This window comes from Vanessa tameamea, chromosome 13, assembly GCF_037043105.1.
Source record: "Vanessa tameamea isolate UH-Manoa-2023 chromosome 13, ilVanTame1 primary haplotype, whole genome shotgun sequence".
Taxonomy (NCBI): domain Eukaryota; kingdom Metazoa; phylum Arthropoda; class Insecta; order Lepidoptera; family Nymphalidae; genus Vanessa; species Vanessa tameamea.
In genome coordinates this window covers 2,727,213-2,741,735 of record NC_087321.1, presented here as the reverse complement: position 1 = coordinate 2,741,735, position 14,523 = coordinate 2,727,213, and the positions used below count along the sequence as shown (strand labels likewise).

Here is a 14,523-nt window from a genome sequence, read left to right as displayed (position 1 = left end):
GAACGATAAGCTCTACATTATCGGTCATTTAAATATTGATTACAATTAGCGTTATAAATTTTATAGTCTGTTTCGTATATATTAACTTGGTATAGTTGATAATCTAATTGCCATCAGTTCGTCTGTCGTCTCCTGTGAGAATACGGACGAATTGGCTTTGACGTAAACCCTATTTAAATACGTCGGATATTCAATGGGGTTGATGTTATTGTAACTATATTGGCTTAAGAGTTGTTATGATATTGATCAACTCTAGGTATATTTTGTATTTAAATCATATTTTATTAATTGAATTATAAAATCAATTCAATGTATTAATTACCCGACCCGGCTTCGCTTGGGTGCAATTTATATCCTGTAGCAATTTTTCTTTTTTAGAATTGAATCTTTAGTGCCTCTGATTATACATTACATAGAAAAAAAAATTACCTCTTTGTAATATTACTATAGATATGAATCATCATGCTTATTCTTGTTATATACTGAAATATATAATGTATATAGTAAGGAAATATATCTTTGTATTTAAATAGAATTGGAGATGTGTGTGATTTATCGAGTTAATGTCAGGAACCCACATATATATATGTACCTATATAATATTATTCCGATTTTAATTATTTTCTATTACATAGTCAATTTATTGAAGAGGATTAAATTAGCTTATCTGAATGTATTTACTATTTATACTTTCTCACAATAATTCATTCGTTCACATTCCTCATTAGTATTACGGGCGGTTTATTCAACAAGCTTGAACATATTATTTGACTACATAGGTGAAAGTTATCTGTATAGGAAATTTGTAGTTCATATTGATTAAATACATCGAGTCCAAAATTATAATATTATTAAATAATATCTATTTACTTGTTGTAATGTCTGTATTTGATTAATATTTAATATTATAAAACTATTCTTAAAGTTATTTATTATTTATGATAAAATTTGGAAGTTTATATTATTGTTTATTTCTTCGAACATATACATAAGTAGTTAATATGTACAAGTAACACAAATTTATTTCTGTATACAAGTGATAAATAATTCAAACATATCCTTCGTTTGATCAACCCACGCGTCTAAAGCCCAACACGTAAATCGAAGGTGGATTTAGAAGTAAGTATATCAAGTAAAAAACGGTCAATTAGCTTGTTCCGTTGACCCGAACACGAAGTCGATGAATCGATACGATCAACTTAGGTGACGTTAACCTCCCCGTTTCTTTGATAATGAGGGTGAATGACACAAGGACATTAGCATCACGATAGATTACTCTCTGTCTCTATTCAATAGAAACACATAGAAAATGTGCATATTATGTTAGTTCTATACTGCTACTTAATTTGTATTTATATTTATTATGTAATCGGCGGTTCAGGAAATCGTCGTAAGGAAACCTGCACGTGTAGAATAAAACCACCAACCGCATTGCAATAGTCTGGTGGAGTAATCTCCAAACCATCTCAAAAAGAGAGGTGGCCTTAATCCAATTTTAGTAAAACAATTACAGTATATAAATAACAGATATGTTCACTTTTATATAGTACCGCAATTATTGTGTCAATTAATGAGTCTAATATGACGTATATTGTTGATAAAAAATGTACACAACATTGAGACATTATTTCTTGCACGCCTAATTTAATGTTTGTAATAAATAAATATCATTAAAAATCTATCTTAAATATAAATAAAATGACTTAAACATACTTGGGAACACTTATAGTTATGAAGTTTTAAATTAATTTAAACGAGTTCGCAATACTCCGATGTATTCATCGAAAAGTGACGGCAATTTTTTTTCTAAATGAAAAACTGAATCACGGCACACGTCGATGGTGTTGATTTCAATGTGTAGCTTATATTTAGCACATACACGTATAATGGGAGATTGATTTCTGAGACCAAGTAACGTTTGCGGTTGTTTTGTGGTAAAACAGTTCAACCGGTGGGTGGGTGCTGGATAGTTATCAATTATTTTTCCCCCAATGGTTAAGATTCGTATATTTGGTTTCCGATCGTTGGGGGGGGGGGTGTTCAAACCATTATTAGCCACACATAAGAGACATCATAACATAGACATACAAAAATTAGACATACAAAGACATCATAACATTGGCGTTGGCGTTGAATTGCTGATACAAGGGGCATTTCACTGGTTTAATTAAATAAATTGAAAATGTAAATATTTCTTTAACAATTAGACGCAACCTTTACAACTGTACGACGTATTGCATAGTAATATTTTCTTATGACTGAATCAAATAGTATAACCACGTGTTGCGTTATAACTAAAATTTATAAATATTCCTAGCTTTGTTTTTTTTTTTCGAAACTTTGACTTGCACTCTCAAACAATTATCTTATAACCGGTCAAGTGATCAGCTAAATGCCACTTGCTTTGAAGTCGCATGATCTCCTTCGTGAATAATATGCATAAAGCAGTTTTTCTGTGACAGATAATGTATTTAGTAATATTTCCTTGTGTATCTATACTGATATTATAAATGCGAAAGTAACTCTGTCTATCTGTTACGCTTTAACGGCCAAACTACTGAACCGAATTTGGTGAAATTTGGTAGGAAGCAAGATTGAACCCCGACAAAGGATACGGGCTTACTTTTATAAGCTTAACATCTGACGACCAACCACTAAGAAGCGAGAGCAGCCGCGCTCTACTAAGATATTAAGCCTTTTGCTTGATTTCGTTATAATGAACAAATGTGTCTTCTCAAAAAATCAAGTCTTCTCAGAATTAGAAACGCGTTTTTATAATACATAATTTCAAAATGTTTATTAAAATAGATAATTTGCCATTGCGGATTTCATTTACACTCAGTTATGAAATATAAAATTTTGACGGCGTTGACACTCCACGAAATGCTACAGTAACTCTTACGTATGTGTCAGAGATCTTAATTTTTTAATATGATAAAAGCAAACGAAAGAAATGTTAATCATTCTATTCACAGACACTGTGCCACCAAACGTAGGAACTAAGCTGGCTCACTACACCTTCTCTATTCAAAATATTGCTGTTTGGTGGTAAAAGAATTGAAAAGTAGGTAGAAAGTAGGTAGTAGGATACTACTGCCAAGAAAAAATATTAATCGATTTGTTAGGTAAGGTCCTATATAAATAAAAATTATTATGTTAGTCTATTTGACTGCTCCCCTTATATTTAATAATGGCCCGCTCACCTAGTTTTCATTTTCCTACCAGCACTCTGAACAAATAACTTAATATTCCATCAAATTCCTCGAAAAACCTGTCTCTTGTGACCTTTATTTTGAGACAATCATTGCTTCTGAGTACTGTTAATTCTTCTTAAATAACACCAGCACACGTAAAGTGAACATTCCATGTTATATTTGTTAATAATGAGATATAACAGTCAATAAATGTCCCACTATTGGGCAAAGTCCTCCTCTAGTCTTGAAAGAAAGGCTTGGACCTTATTAGCTTCTTATAGTGCACATTTTATAAAAGTAAATTTATTTACGTCAGAGTGTTAACCATACAAATGTTGCACTCAAATTCAACTTAAAAATTGAACATCAAGACCAAAGAGGTTTTACTTAAAAAAATATGTTCTATAATTCCACTACATAGGTATAATGCAAATGCCTTGTATGCCTTCAAAAAAATATTTCCGTCCACTTTTGGAATCGAATTTTTCGCTCGAAATGCAAGATGCAATTCGAATAGTTACGTTCTTTGTGAGTTGATTTGTAACTGAAATATCCGTGCCAAATATACATGCGTATAAGCACTGTATACATAGATACAGCTTTACGATCCAAGTTTATTTATAGAATATCTATTTAAAAAGTACGAATAGTAAGGAAGTGTACACTCCGTAAATAAACATTACATTGTTACATAAAGATTAAACCGAATTTATTTTGGAAAGAAATTCAAAACGGTATCTATAGAAGGGAAATCCTATTTAATAGAAATAGAAGGTTTGGTGGGGTCGTCTTTTACGCGGCTTACAGTGGAGTGAACTGCTAGAAAACGTCACGTAAGGAAAAAGCGTTACGCCTCCAAGCGAGATTTCCCTCTATTTTTCTTTCTCTCTGTCTCTTGCTTTTATATACAGGATATTAAAACTTTTCTTTTTGTTAGTGTTTTAATTCAAACGGTATTTTTAATATAATTTTATTTCTTATTATATATTTATTCCCAAATTTTATAATTTATTTAATACATGTTTCGAAGTAAATATATGTACTTCAATATTATTTTGATTTGGCTACTTTGTTAGTTAAAATTAAATTTGATTATAATCTCTGTATTATCTATTTGTATAATTAATTAATCTTAAAGGATATGAAACAAAAAATAATGAAGTTATACTCACAAACGGCATTGGTTTATACGAGATATAAGAAATACACGGGAAATATATTAGAAACGAACTGGCGACGCTCCACAGTCTGTTGCATTTTATTTCATTGAAAATATTATTATTAATTTATATTAACATGAAGAAAAATAAATAAGATTCTTTATTTAAAAGGCTCTATTACTCGATGAGATTCTTGGATTTATTTCTACAGAACCGGCTATAAAAAAAAATACTAGTTTCCTTTTGAAAATACAAAGGTATTGAATCGTACAGCCAAAGACAAAAAAGATGATACTATTATTTACACTGATTAATTACACTTTTTTTGTTTTATATTTGCAAAAATTGGAACAATATTTAAAATAGCTATAAGGAGGAAGTTGATCGAATAATAATAATATTATACATAAATTGCTTTGTTTTAAATTAAACAGACACATTTTGAATTACATAAACTGTCTTGAAATAAATATCAATACGATTCAGTTGATTTAAACTCTAAAGTGAACTCCAAGAAAAAGTTGTTATTACACCCGCGTGGAGGTCTGGTTATTTTTAACTCAAGAAAACTAAATATGTATTGGTAAAAAGTAATATATTATTAGATATATTCGCCAAAATAACCATTTGAGATTATGAATAGGTCTTTATTTCGAAATCAAAGACCTCTATTTTTTATATGTTATCTGTTTTTATTGTATGTGATATTCGTATTTGTACATGTGTGTGCGTGTGTGTTTATTTATGTAAATGAGCTTAGCCTCCTGCTCATTTGCCACATACTACAAAAAAAATATCCAAAATCAGGTTTACATTTGTTTCTAGACAGAAAAACCTAATGAGACCAATGAACAGCTCTGTCTTAAGCACAACAAGCGTCCGTGAGTAATCAATGTTAAATTCAATTAAAAAAAGATTTCAATGGTCCAATTCCGATTGTTTTTTTTCATCCGCTGTACCATTACCAGTACCATTTAGAAAAGGCCTGCCAATAGTCCATTTAAGTGACTGCCTCACTGTTGAATGGATATCCATGTGCTTTGACTACTGATACTCCTGCGTACGTACGTACGTACTTTTATATTCAGAGACGACTTGTGTCGTTATGAAATCTTTACATTTATATGAGGTAAGAGTGATATTATTCATTTGTGTTATAATTTAAAATTGTAATCGACTGCACTGTAATGTAAATTAAAAGAATGTTCTGCATCCATTATCATACAAATTGGTTACCGTTTTAGTCAACAGTCTGTAATATTTCCATATCCATTTCGAAAGCAACGTTTTTGTTTACTTTGAAAAATATGAAAACTGTTTTTCAAATTTCATTGCGAGTTTAAATATAAAGCTCACTCTGCCAATTGATATACGATTTCAATGCAGAGTTTAAGGATGTAGTGCTCGTTGTTAATATGCATTCTCATGTGTGTGTGTATATATGTGTATGTTTGTGTGAGTGTGTGCGCCTGAATTCCTCAAATACATATTTATATATGTATATAAAGTTCGTACATAAGAGCTACCATCACTGTTTTGAACATTGCGTGGTTGTTTTAATTTCTAGTACAATAATACAATCATAAATATAATTTAGTTTCCCGCGGCTTCCACCACGATTTTTTTTTGTCCGTCGTAGGTTGTAGGTATAAGAAATAGCTTCAGACCAAATTACATCAAATTCGGTTTAGTGTTTTAGCCGTTAAAGCGTAACATACAGACAGAGATACAGAAGTAACCTTTGCGTTTATAATATTAGTAAAGATTATGACGCCAAGAGAATTCTTAGGGCAGTTTCGCACCAGCAGTACCGCCTGTAAAGTAACAATCTCGGATTCGATAGTGGGCATTACGGTACAGTACTACCTGACTAACTGACGAGCATTTGCATTTAATGTCGTATGATTCGATTTTGAGATCTTATGATAAATACCTAGTAATACAGTTATTACCAGTGTCTCAGTGTGCTCAGTGTGGAATTGATAAAACATTTTCGTTGCCATAGTTGACATTATAGTAGGCTATACTTAGTAGCTTGGTGACCGTCTTGTCATCGACGTCACAATATACTCACAGTATAATCGCACACTTATAAACACATAACAATATATACATAAGAAAAAAATGACACCGATCTATTTATTTGAATAAATATTGAATTGATTATAGGGATGTGAAAAGTATTTATTAATTTTATAAAATAAAAAGAAAAATATCATCGTATCATGTTTTTGATGAATGTATAGATAGATTTTATATAAGCTTTTCATAATAATATTTGAAGTTGAAAAGTAAAAGGCAGTCTTGGACCGAACTATATGAAAACATGAAATCAAAATATTCTTTATTCTGAATATAAAACTTATCTTACAAAAAACAAACTTCTCGCTTTTTTATTATCTATAGTTATACTCTTTCAAAGATATAAAATGCCTTATATGTCAGTATTAAGCGTTACATTTTAATTTATTGATAGGAAAAGTTATACTAAACACAAAAAATTTACATGATCCCAACAAGCACATCTATCTAATCTAGTCGAATTGATTACATAACGGAGTTAGATATATTTACTATAAAAAAAGCACCACTGACATAGTGACCATTTCCCAATTGCCAATAAAAATATTACGAATCAAAAGAATAAAACATAGTTTCACTTGAACATAATGTCCGCGTAACGGGTACGAGTGTGTTTATGTAGCTGTATAAATCCAATTACTCGTAGAAACATGTACGTCAGCAAGTCTTGATTTTTTAAATTAATCACATTATAAAATAATATATAGATACTATAGATTCTCTTGTCTCATTTATTGTATGCTACTGACATAGACTAAAAGAAATTTTTAACACTAGCCAAATTTTTATTTTGTACCAGGTAAAAAACTAAAAACGTATTTTTTTTTTAAATATGTATGTATGCAAGTATGTAATACCCTTTTGCTTTGATTACAATAAATAAAAAATATTAAATCTTACCTTTAAAATTTTTAATAAAAGATAATTCAACAAAAATTGTATCGTGACTGTCGTTCGTCAACAAGATAAATTTTATTAAAATATTTATAGGTTTGTACCTGACACCATTTGCGAACTTAAATGAAATTATGCAGTTCCATTTAGCTGCTAAACTTATTATCAGATGTACAGCAAAGCGGAATGGAATTTAGACATCGCATCTAACAAAATTCACATGGAAGAATTATTATAAGCCAAAAAATCTATGAAAATTATTAAATTGTAAGATTATAAAGAAGCTAAGATATTCGTTTTTTCGAACTGTCCGATTTGAAAAAATCATTGTAGTCATGTCATAAATTTGCGATGAGTGATAAGAATGTTACAAAGAGATATAATAATTAAGAAATATGTTATGCTTTTATTTAATTTAAATTAATATTTGATGAGAATATGAAAAGGTTAAATGAAGTCCTTCGTTTGACAGAAATGAAAACCGTGAATATCAATAAAAAAAAATCATAAGTACAGCAGAGGCGCATTTGTTGATCAGTCAATAGTATCGTCAGTCTCTCATGCGACCATCGCAAAAATGCTATACAATAAAGTCAGATAGAGTTCAAGGGAAAAGGCATATGCTGCAAGCTATTTATGAATGTACAAAAACTCGCACGTATTTCCGGTGCCACAAATACGAAGCAATTCGAAGAAGTCGTATATGTAACCGAGTATACACGAATATTTACAAGCAAAGCTACATTAACCTAATATTTTCATTATAATATTAAATAGAAAACAAAGTTTCTTACAAAGTCGACGAGATATTTGTTTTTTCGCAAATGTCTCGCATCAGCCTTACAATGATTCGGACGTTCCGGAAGCTAAAAGTACACACTATTATTAAATGAAACTTTTAAATCGCTTCTGATTTAGCAGTTGATAACCTATAATCAACTCATGTGAACGCAGCTCAGAGATAAGCCGAACTATATTCGTTCGGGTTCATTAACACCTCATTCGATTCGCACACGCATTCGCACGTTACGGAAACATAGTCGAATACAATTTTACACGTTATCGTGTGATGTTTTAAATAAAACATTATTCTCGTGATACGTCATGTATCATTCTTTTATTACTTTCTATTGTTTAATCTTTATATTCGTATTGTTCAATACGCAATATTATCATATTGGCACGATATTCCAATAACAAAATATAAACAGTATTTTCAAGTTTATTACGATACATTTTAATTGGACCATCAGCCTAATTAGAATTTTCATCAACGTCATAAGGCTCAGATATAAATTATAATAAAAAAAATTACGAGTTTGACACAATAAATAATTTTATTAAGCTTTTATTCATGCATTGATATCGTTTCGGAACAATACCGCTGTTTATATAAATAAACGTTTCGTATAACAAAACTCTAGTGGTAGGATTTTACGAGTCTGAGTGGGTACTATCCACTCAGTACTGATTCAACCGCTTAGTAGTGCGTCTAAATATTGTTGTGTTCCGGCTTAAAAGATGAGTAAGCCAGTTTCATCTTATGCACAATGAAAATTATTTTTTAGTTCCCAAGAATAGTGTCGCACTGGCGATGTAAGGAATGGGGAATATTTCTTACAGTGTCAATGTCTATTAGCGGTGTTGACTCCTAAGTCCAGTGATTATATACAAAAAACCGGCCAAGAAATATAAATGAACCGAAGAGGCTGATTTTAGGATATGTTGTAGGAGAGAGAATCAGCCTTCTCAGTTCATTTGCATTTCCAAATGCCTATAATGTCTGAACTACTTTATAAATAAAATCATTGATGTTTCTAGTCCATGCTTTCATTTTAGGACATTGTTTTATTGAAACCCTCCGTGATATTTTTTTTTATTTAGCAATATTATCAGCATCGATATATCTGTGACCATTATACTTAAAACATTGTCAGGATTTCGTCAACGATATTAAAATTGTATACGTACGCTCCATGACGCTGTCACATTTAAGAGTGCTCTATAAAACCTGTGTGGTATTTATACCTTTTACAACTATAAAACGTACTCTCGTGTAATTGGCTTTTTATTGTTTTGTTAATATTACCGTGTTCTTTGAACTTCTAGGAAGTTCAAGTACTCTGTCGCATTGCGATAAATCAACTACGAAGAAACGATACTAATAAAGCACGTTCAAATGAGTTAAAATCGTTTCGTACGTCTGGGTTTGACATATGTTTAGTCTTTACGTATATATACATATGTATATTGTTTTTTATCGTTATATGTGTTCTTAACGACTTGATCGATTAAAGTCAGATTTACGAATTATAGCAGCGTCGAGGTTGCGGTTCATAATGTGTCAAGTATCAATTTCGAAGCTCATATAATTACACAAAGTGTTGATTAGGAATTCGTGGAATATCGTTAATAATCTCGTATTTGCAGAGTATACACTGTTTGCGTAAAGCCGTTGTTCCTGCACCTGAACTCCGAATTTGGGTTCAATCTGATTATGAAAGTAACGGGATGGAGAGTGCACCTGATTACTAAGTTACTAACACCGAAATCGGTCATCGGCACTTTTATTGGGTCGATTCGATGATGTAAAATTCAATATATCACAAATTGTTTTCATTGTACGACTTTACATTGTAAAAAATAATATCCTCTTAAAATTTTAAGTATCTATCTATTTAATATCTTATAGTTTGTTGTTCTTTGATAATAAGTAACCCAGGAATCACGTAGGTACATGTATATAATACAACAACACTGTTGTTGTTTCGCAATAACACTATTAATTTAAAATGTTTTATAATTCATAGTTTTAAACAGTTATATAATACTGTTATAATTCATTTATATGTATATTTTATGCATAGATCTCTGTTAAGTATATTTTGCTCTTGTTTTAAGTTACCGAACTGTAATTAAATTAAATAATGAAACCGTGGGATTTATTAACAAAGGTCTCTGATCATAACAATAAGTCTTAGTCGAAATTTAGAAGAAAGTTGCATAATTGGTTTCTCAATTTACTTTTGCACGTGGTTTTGCTCACGTGGATTTCGCTTCGATAAGAATTTATTTATTCAATCGCAATTTCTTACAGATAGACATAGAAACGGTCATAAATCTTTGTTAATATTTATGTGTTTCTGTGTCAAATTGTAAAGCTGATTTGTTGAACAATTGAGACGTGGAGTCATGACGTATTAAAAACTTTCATATTTATTATTTACACGAACAAATTTTTCATAAATTTGTGAATTTTGTACCTAAAAGGTGTACATATGAAATGATATTTTAGTACCTTACATTTAATAATAATAATGTCCTCAATGTATGGATGTATTAATATAATGGCCAGTGTTATTTGGGATGATGTAAGGATTCTATACCTATAGTATTCTCAATGTTTGTGGTGAAGTATAAGTGCACACTCATAACCCGATGGGACGCCAAATCCTACAAGACCGGAAGACGTTCAGACGTAGTGGATTTACGGCTTTACGTACCTACATACTTCATGGAGCACGGGTACGCAACTAACTTCCAAACTCCGGGCTGCCACTGAGATTTGCATGCCCGCCAACCTTTAACTAAGAGCCACATGTTCTATTCATATCATAGTAACTAATAATTAAATGAAATCATAATCATTCGAGTAACATTTTAACATCAATACATTCGTACAATTGAATAGTATTTTCTTTATGCAAATGTTACAAAACTCTTTCCTGTTTAAACAACTTTAAAGGTAATACCGTTAAGAGTACTGAAGACTTAGTTTGGATTGGTTTTATTTTTTTTAAGTGTGCCATCTCGAAGATGGGATCGAGAGAACAGGTCCTTGTTATGTACAATATTACCTTAATAATGGCTGCATCGACATTCTCTTCAAAAACCATGCAATCCAAACCTTATACAAACAAATAAGATACCTCAACATAACCCCTTCGAATATTAAAAAAAAACAACGATTAATATACAAACATAAAATACAACTATCTTTCTTTTATATATCTTTTAAATGTTCTAATTAAAAATTAAAGCCGTGACCTTTGACGTATGACACGAGTTCAATGACCGCAGAGTAGGTATTGAACGAATGGAATTGAAAAGGTTTACTTAAGGATTCTAAAACAACACTTTGCAAAAAGTCCGATAGTTCAAGATTATACCTAAATAAGCTTCGTAACATCTACAGATACTAAAAGGTTCAACTTTCAATTTGCTTACGAAGTTTTAAGTAATTTAATTAAGATACATTCACCTTTTAAAATAAATAAATAATTTTAAAGTATAGTTATTAAAGCAGATAATATCGTGTGTTATATAATAACGCAATTTAATGATGATGTTTTAATTACAGGTTTAATTGTTTCATTGACGGGGGCGATTTATTCATATATATTTTTTAAACTCCTGTCTAGTGTTCGAAAAGTGCTCGATATTCGTTAAAAATTTGAAGAAAACATGTTTTTACAATTTCCTGATTGGACTCTTGGATTTTTCAGAACAATCCTTGTCAACACATTAAAAAAAAAGATTGACAAACAGGGTAAAATGAAATGAACTGTTTTCCTTATATACATATATATGACTGTTACAACATACAACATACCACGAAACCCCTTGTTGTTATTCTAAACTCTTGTAATTTTTGAAAGAGTTTTCATTTCAAATGTTTTTACTAGTGAATATCTAAAATACAAGCTCTGTATAGCGTACATCGACCTAGAATGAGCTTCATACATTTATAACACGTCTCCTTTTATCAAAATCCGTCCAAACGTGATTGAGTATCAAATAACAGAAACTTTCCATTTATAATATACGACATCGTACATGTAGATCATTGAAATATTATTATTATATAATAAAATTCACATCAGCTTTTATCGAGGGATACTCTACAAATTTTGCGAAGACTACAGATCCTAACACAATTTAATAGACCTGTCGAAATAATGTCGGTCTCGTATATTATATGATAACCAGCTACATCGCGCTGTCTCACTCAAAATATTTTTTCAAATCGGATTAGCAAATCCTCAAATTAGCATTCTAACAAACTCTAGTTTTATAATATAATACTATATTTAATAATACTAGTTTAAGCCTGCGAGTGAGGGACATGAGAGACTTTCTGGTACAGCTTCTGTACAATATTAATTCGAATTTTAAACTAACATTAAATGGACCGTCTATTTAGCAGTAACTAGTTATCGCCCGCGGCTCCGCTAGAGTTTTAGGCGTCGGTAGTTCTTAGACATAACAAAATACCCATGTCCTTCCTTGGAGTTCAATCTTGCTTGATACCGAATTTCATTCAATTCTGTTCAGTGGTTTGGTCGTGTAAAAGCAAAACAGCAGACAATCGATAGTTATTTTCGCAATTAAAGAATTAGTATAGATGACAGAATTATTTATGAATGAATGAATGAAAGAAATATACTTTATTGTACACCACAAACAAAACGAAACACACAGAAATAAAAGTAAATCAAAATTAGTAAAATAAAAATAAAAAATAAAAAAAAACGTAAAAACTAAAAAGTGTTGTACAATGGGCGGACTTATGGCTAATTAGCCATCTCTTCCAGACAACCCAATCTGAGAAAGAATTTTTAAAACCAACGTCGTTGGCGGTGCAATCATAAACTTACATACAAATATTTACACACTAATACTTATACATACTACATATATACATATATATATACATATAATATATATCTCTATTATACACTAATACATATTTAAGATACTAAAAATGTTATATAAAGGAAATTAATTAAAGTCGTCTAAATTATTGTTGTTTATTGTTTCATTTGGCAATCCAACAGTGTTACAATATCTTATAAAATTTAACAATATAATGCAAAAATTATGACCAAAAAGGTAATTATTTAGGTAATAGTTTTTTACGGCTTTTTTAAAAGCTGAAATTGATGGAGCTTTTTTTAAATCTATCGGTAGGGCATTCCATAACTTTATGGCCTGTACAGTAAACGAACTGTTTTAATTATAATATGTATTTAATTATAATATGTGTGTTTATTTCTCCAATAAGCCTATACGACTACGAGCGAAACGCGTAACTAGATACAAGTTTATATTATTTTACGACCCGAGTGTTACAATCAGGAAGACATTCGACCCACATTCTAAACCGGTTGAACTAGAACCAGCTGATAAGAAAACATACAGTGTGTTATAAAGTACCTAATAATCGTGAAATTGTAAATCGACTATGTGTTTATTTCAAATAAAGATCACACACACATACAAGATATGTTATCGACGAAATATTTGAGACGTTTTTTTTAGGATTATTTTATTGATACTAATCATAAAAGAGCTGAAAGTAAAACGCTTTATTTATTGAAATTTTAGATACCTACAATTAATAGTATTTGTATCTCTAGTTGGTTTCAGCTATCTACAATATGTGGTGTGTGCTTTATAATAGGTGTAAACAAAACCAGACCTACATAATGAAATTATTACGTATTAGTTCAAACAATTAATTTGATTTGATATATTGCCAATTAAAGGTGATACAAATCTCTAGTAGATGCATAGATAAATAGAGATTGAATCTCGAAAAAAAAACGTTTCAATATTCGTTTCTACGTTGCGAGATCTCAAAATATCTGCATATCTTTTTCAAATTTTAATTAATTGAGATTCATTGACATTATTTCTCTGACAAATACTTTTTGAATATTAACATTTGGTACGAGTTTCACTAAACAAATTCGATTAGAAGAGGTATTACACAATTGATTAATGTTATACTTTACACTGGCTGGCATATATAAAAAAAAAAAAGTAAACAAATCCCGACAACTATATTATCACGCATCGATTCCATTAAGTCATTTGTTTACACAGGAACAGCTGACTGGTAAGCGAGTTGACGGGGGTCCTCTCGCCTCCCACAGAGGTTAATAATACGGGCAGATATGACCACCCGCATTAAAACCTTTGTTGTCATACTAATAACTATGTTTTTTTATATCTAAAGTAATAGAACATATTTACTTACAATTTTGTCTTATAAATAATTCAATACATTCCCACAATTGAATTATGTACCACGATATATGTATAATATTTTTTGTAGTACCTAAGTATTTGGTACGCACCAACTAAATTTATATATACAAAGAAGAGTGTTAAATCATTTAATTTTAAGT

At 30.5% G+C, this 14,523-nt stretch overlaps 1 protein-coding gene across 9 annotated transcripts in view; it reads left to right on the top strand.

Annotated features, from left to right (window-relative positions):
• The window catches only part of LOC113398032 (protein yippee-like), a 95,938-nt gene that overhangs the window by 47,931 nt on the left and 33,484 nt on the right, over positions 1–14,523 (top strand). The gene's annotated exons all lie outside the window — the stretch shown is intronic.